Source organism: Mastomys coucha, unplaced genomic scaffold, assembly GCF_008632895.1.
Source record: "Mastomys coucha isolate ucsf_1 unplaced genomic scaffold, UCSF_Mcou_1 pScaffold4, whole genome shotgun sequence".
Lineage (NCBI taxonomy): Eukaryota > Metazoa > Chordata > Mammalia > Rodentia > Muridae > Mastomys > Mastomys coucha.
In genome coordinates this window covers 53,986,843-53,993,425 of record NW_022196910.1, presented here as the reverse complement: position 1 = coordinate 53,993,425, position 6,583 = coordinate 53,986,843, and the positions used below count along the sequence as shown (strand labels likewise).

The 6,583-nt window shown below is 42.6% G+C and overlaps 1 long non-coding RNA gene across 1 annotated transcript in view; it reads left to right on the top strand.

The window, feature by feature from the left end:
* The window catches only part of LOC116076392, a 70,480-nt gene that overhangs the window by 45,089 nt on the left and 18,808 nt on the right, over positions 1-6,583 (top strand). Inside the window, exon 2 of the long non-coding RNA XR_004112927.1 lies at positions 6,001-6,050. This is a non-coding gene — a long non-coding RNA (uncharacterized LOC116076392). The remainder of the gene's footprint in view (positions 1-6,000; positions 6,051-6,583) is intronic.

The following is a 6,583-nucleotide window of genomic DNA, read 5'->3' as shown; positions in this document are numbered from 1 at the left end:
AAGACTACAGGAGTGAGTCAAGATGGCCACCTCTCCCGTCTCCCTCAGGCCCACATTTCAAGTCCCTGTGGCTTCTATTTGCCTTGAGTGGTTTAAGTGTCATGTGCCCTAAACCAGAAGACTTGTCATGGTTCCCTGCCAAAAGCTTGACTTGACATCACAATGTTAACAGAGGCAGGACGTGAACAGGGCATATAGCATTGGTGACTTGGGTCATGGGGTTGGCTACTGGGGTCAGGCTTATAGCAGCTGATGGGGCTCCATTAACAGTGGTGGGTGATTTACAGGGTCTGTACTACTGATGGGACAAAACTTAATCCTCTGAGGCTGGCAAGAATGTCCAGCAAGAAACTCTGAACTCTTTTAACTCTTAAGTGTACACACATATAGACAGACATAAACATCTATACATTTGGATTGAGCAGAGCGCCAAAAGCCACAGATACATTTGATGGATGAGACAGAGCCCCCCAAACCATACTTTATTTGTTTTCTCTGGCAAGTTATACCTTCTTAGACAAAAGTTCTTTATAAAATAGTTCTTTACCCTATAGATAAAATGTTACATAAAATGGGAGTTACAGAAACATGCCCATAGTAAGTTCAAAATGGTATTTTATTCTGTAAGATCATTATAAGTTCAAAGCAACAGTTTCACATGGCCTTGCTTAATCATAGAGCACACCTGTGGCCTCATTCTTGGACCTTGCCTAGAATGAATGCTTTTTTCCTTGACTGAAAATCTGTCCCAAGTCTATTTCTTTTCTTAGTATAATTTACAAAAGCTCATTGTATTCCTTATTATGCAGCCTTTTCTTACCATTCTATGGTGAGAGGGGTACATTCTATTCTTGATTCTAACTTTGTAACATCTGTCTGGCAAAACAACTAAAACCATCTCTTTAACCTGTCTTCCTAAAATTGTTTGAATCAAATCAGGAATTCTATAAAGTCATTAATTCATCTAAATACCTGATTAATTCATGAAAGTTCATCTCGTGTTGATCTGTAGGAAATCTGCCCAATAGGGTGGGCTAATGCCCAGGAATTGCTAGGCTATGTAACAGTGAAGAAAAGGCATACCAGCAGTGAGAAGCAATCCTGGGACAAAGTCTCTGGGGCTGTGCCTCTGCAGAGTGCAGCCTTGCAAAAGGTGGGATACCTCTAGGAAACTCACCTGCTTGCCATAGCCTTTACTAGATGTCTTCTGTCAGCTCTCCTTTGTTTGCTAGTGAACTTTGTGTATATATTTGTGTATGTATGTGTGTGTGCATAGGCATGATTGTGCCTGTGTGTATGATTGTGTGCGTGTGTGTGTATGCACATGCATGTGCTCATGCGTGTGTGTGTGACATCTGTGCTTTTGATGGGTTTGCAACCTTGCTATGACAGACTTGGAATCCCTGTCTCACCTCTCCCCTAGAACTGGTTCCTGGATCTATTGAGTAGGTTTCTTTTCCATTTTCATCGCTGATGTCTTTGGTTCCAATCAGCCTTTGCAGTTGTAGCTTCTGCTTCTCGCAGGGCTCTGCAGTCTCTAACACCTCTCCAGGCTCCTGTCCTGGGTGTATTGATTCATCTCCTAAGAACTTGGTTATGATGTTTCTAGCTGCGAATGCCTTTGAATTTATTTTACTTGTAGTTTACTTACCATTTAAACCAGATGGATGCTTTACTCTCATCACATCTTGGAAGTTTGGGGATACTGTTTTTCTGAATATTCTTTCTCCATCTTAGGATACTGTCTTAGTCAGGGTTTCTATTCCTGCACAACATCATGACCAAGAAGCAAGTTGGGGAGGAAAGGGTTTATTTGGCTTACTTCCACATGGCTGTTCATCACCAAAGGAAGTCAGGACTGGAACTCAAGCAGGTCAGAAAGCAGGAGCTGATGCAGAGGCATGGAGTGATGTTCCTTGCTGGCTTGCTTCTCCTGGCTTGCTCAGCCTGCTCTCTTATAGAGCCCAAGACCTCCAGCCCAGGGATGGCACCACCCACAAGGGGCAATTGAGAAAATGCCCCACAGCTGGATCTCATGGAGGCACTTCTCCAACTGAAGCTCCCTTCTGTGATAACTCCAGCCTGTGTCAAGTTGACACACAGAACTAGCCAGTACAGATACTATTTCCTTCAATATTCTTTATCTCTTTCCTGAGGATTCTCTTATACATGTTGCAATGTTTGATGAGTTTCTTTGGTCTCTGAGACTTCACCAATCTTTCTATTTCCCTTCTCCAGAGTAGATAATTCCAACTGACTTAGCTTCAAGTTTATGGCTTCTTTGTTATTCCATCTTGAGTCTACTCTTTTGCCTCAACACAGAAATTTTCATTTTGTTCTTTTTAGTATGTCTTTGTTTGTCTTTGAGGCAAGGTCTCAATATGTGGCTCTGGCTGTCCTGGAACTCTCTAAGTAGACCAGGTTGGCCTTGAACTGATAGAGATCCACTTGCCTCTGCACTGGGATTAAAGGCATGAACCCCAACACCTGGTCCATTTTGTTCTTTTCATAGTTTCTTTACTGTGTTCTCTCCTTGGTGAAATGTTTTTTGTTTGATTCTTTAGATCTAGGTTTCTTTAGTTCTTTGAGTAACTTTATAATAGGTAATTTAAACCCTTTGTAAGTTCCACCTAAAGGACTTGACCATCCCTAAGGCGTAATTGGTATTTGCTCTCTGCCCATTCTTACATGTTTATTTACACATCTTGTGACATCTTGTCAAAGGTAGACATTAAAAGTAACTCAGTTTGGCATTTCTGAAGATCAAATCTCTGCTCCCATCTTTCTGATTTGTGGCTGTTGTTCAATTTCCAGAGTGAATTCTGTCATGGGTATTTTTGCACTGCCATTGAGTCTCCATTCAGGTACTGCATTTGGATAGAGACTTCAGTGTTGTGCACTAGCAGTTCAGCTTCTATTGAGGGCTCTGTGTGTGCTGGGAGACACCTTCAGAGCTGTGAGGGGTAGTTTACAGCATCCTATTAGCCTTTACTTCCTACGTCTCCAGAGCCATATGGTCAATAGCAGGCAAGAAGTATGCACAGTTCTTCACACGTCCTCCTAAACACCCAGGAATCGTTCTGAACTTTTTAAAGTACCCTATGGGCATCCCCAGCATTTCATTTTAAGCTTTTGCTCAGCTTCTCATTTGTCACAACTGTTATTGCCACCTCTGGCAGCTGTGATGTTAAACCTTCCCCACAGATTGTTTTCCACCGATGCTATGGGAGAGAAAAGGTTGAAGGAGCTTCAGGTGAGGCTGAGCAAGGACAAGACTCATGGCTTTCAGAGATTTTCAGAGAGTCTGCAACTCTGCCCAAGAATGAGGTGGGGCTTTGGGCAACCATAAATATATTCTGTACCCTCTGGTGCATACAAAGAGCCTGGTTTTCATGGCCAGTGTTTTGGCAATGAGTAGTGGGAAGAGAGTAAGCCAGGATGAAATGCCACAAAGCTCCGTGTCCTGGAGGAAAAAAAATGTGCCCCTTACCAGACACTGACATAAAAGTTGATGTTTGAGCTAAAAACAAAAGCAAAAACACCCTAGTATTCTCATGGCTTTTATAGGGATGAGTAGGTTTTGGAGGCCCTGGTTCCTTGCTCAGGAATGCAGAACTCTGCCTAAACTACTTGACGTGCACTTTTCCTGTTCACTAATCATGCCTTCCCTAACTCTTCTTTGATCACACTGGCTTCTCTGTACAACACTTAGGCCAATGTTCTGCAAAAATCCACAGAGCTCTGTGTCTAGGTCTAGAGAGGGCTCAGAAGCTGCATTTTAAGTATGTTCTAGGGAACTAGGGTATTTAGTGGCTCATCAACCAGACTTTAACCCCTTCTCCAATATAAGTGATACTCAAAGTATTACCACCTGTGAATTCATATTGCACATGAACTTACTGTAATCATTATTGCTACTATTTTTGTTTGTATAAATCATCTTTTCCCACCCCAGAATAAAAAGTGGTTATACCAGAATGATCTCTCTTTGAATTCCCGGTCTTCAGTATTACAGTTAGCCCTTTGTATGTTTACAGAATGAAATGTGTGTGTATTGTTTTTATATGCAAATAAACTCTTAATTCCAAGCTTCTGGAATTTGCAAATTCATTAGTAAATTGAAACTTGCCTTTGACAATCTTTCATGTTAAGAAGGCGGTTAATTTTGTGGAGATTTGTACTTAGAAAAAAAGACCATCTCAACAGTTTCACAAATTATTTTCTTGAGAAGTGTTAACTCATAAAACTCCAGCAAAATGTCTAAATGAAGCACTTCCATCTCATATACCTGAAGAGAGGGTAGGGAACATGGTGTTAATTTTTTTCCCAATTTCTTATTCACCAGAGACAATGGTCTTAGGTGGAGATTCCAGCAGCCTTGCTACCATTCATCTGACCGTCACAGACTCCCTCTGCCCTATGGCCACCTGCCTCCCATTTGTACAACAGGCAAGTCTGGCTCACACAGAGGCACTGATGTGTGATCTCAGATGGTCGCTGGGGTCCTGCTGGAGTGTGGGGTGGTTTTTTTGATTTGTGAGATAACATTTTTCTTGCCCAGAGAAACTGCCAGATGCTAAAGTACTGCTGTGGGGGAGGGCAGCATGCTAGGCAGCTAGGCTGCATGGGCGCTGGCCTAGTTCATCGCTACAGGGAAATAGATGGCTGGGTTGTGTGCTCAGCTCCAGGAGTGTTTAGTTAACTGGCCCAGGTGGAAGGAGCTTGTTAGATTTGGTGAGTTGATAGGTTTCCCCTCCCCTCACTGACTGTTATTGAGTTTTGGTCTTTTGCTGTGTATTAATGTTAAGTGAGGGCCCCAAGACCTGGTTGCCCAGTGATGAGAGAGTCTGCAAGTAGACTCAAGTGACACTATGTGACCTGCCCCATGTTATTTCTGATTGGTAAATAAAGATGCCAATAGCCAATAACTGGGCAGAAGTTACATAGGTGGGTTTTGGGATTCTTGGGCTGGAGATTGGAGGAGAACCACAAGGGAGAAGAAGGTGAAGGAGAAGAGAGAAACTGCTATGGGCTAGGTGAGTAAAGAAAACATGGCCTTGAGGGCTGGCCAATTGGAATTAAGAAAAAGCAAGTATCGATAGGAAGTAGATTCTAATAGCATAGAAGGTAGATGTAGGTCCATCTCTTGTGATCTTTAAAGCTTATTGTAAATATAAGATTGTGTGTGTCTTTTATCCTGGATCTGAATGGTTAAAGGTAGGCTAGAAACCCCAGACTGGGATTAAAAATTTCTATAGGATACTGTGTAGGTAGATACTCATATTGGCTTATTTAAGAAGACTAGGGTAAAAAAACCCATATTTCTAATATTATACATATTAGTTAGAAATCATGAGCCTTGACTTTGACATTCAGGAAATGGAGGACATCACATGGAATTTGACAATAACGAATAGCTCTATTTTAAAGACAGAAATCTCTATTTTACTAAAACAGGTAATTAATCAAGTACATTATTTTAAACTATAGTCTGAGCACTCATAAGAAATACATATATCAAGAAAAACATCACCTCAATGAAGACAATCCAAATTCCCTCCTGTTCTGGCTGTTGGGGCCAAACCCAAGGCTTGTGCTTATGAGGCAAGGATTGCACTACTGATCTAAATCCCTGACTCCACCACCCTGTCTCCTTCTCCCTCCTCCTCCCACTACCTACTCTCTCTCTCTCTCTCTCTCCATCTCTCTCTCTCTCTCTCTCTCCTCTCCTTCTCTCCTGTCACTCTGTCCTGTCACTCTGTCCTTTTCTCTCTCCTTTCTTCCAGTTTAGCATTTGAGAGAAAACATGTGACATTTGTTTACTCTGTGCTGGTTAATTTTTGTTTACTTCATAGAAACTAGAGTCTCTGGGTAAAGAAAGCCTTGGCTGAAGTATTGGCACCATCAGATTGGCCTGTGGGCATATATGTGGGATAATTTAAAAAATATTTGTTTTATTGAAAAAAATCTCATTCAATATATTTTTGACCTGACCTGCAGGCCAAGTTATTCGGGGGAGCGAGGAGGACCACAACCTGGAATAAGAACGGGTGAGAGAGAAGACAGGACTCCAGGAAGCATTGCTTGTCAAGAGTCGTTTACTTAGTGGAGCAGAGCATATTTAAAGCAAAAATCTTGGAGGGGAGGGGAAGAGGAAGGAGGGAGATGGAAGGTTACAAAATCTTCTGGGGTTGAGCTCCAGGGTGACAGGTGGGGAGGGAGTGGATTTCTGTGAATGTTCTTTTCTCAGGGCCAAGCTGGATCCTTGTGATTGTCAGGCAGGATGTTAATCTCAGGATTCTCAATTAGCTGGGGCAGGATGTTTATCTCAGGGCTCTCATGGTTCCCAACATCTCCCCCTTGTCTGCGTAATAAGGTCAATTGGACCATCACAGTGAAGTGCCCTGGAAGGAGGCCTCTCAACCTCATCTTTGAGGTCTCACGATGGGTGCCTGAGCCTGGTAGAGGGCAATGCTCAAACTCTTACCCGTCACTGAGTCAAACCCCCTGCCCCCCACGAGGCTGCCCTGTCTTAGGTGGTCAAGACTTAATGCCAGCTCTGTCTCTGACTTACCAGGTCCCT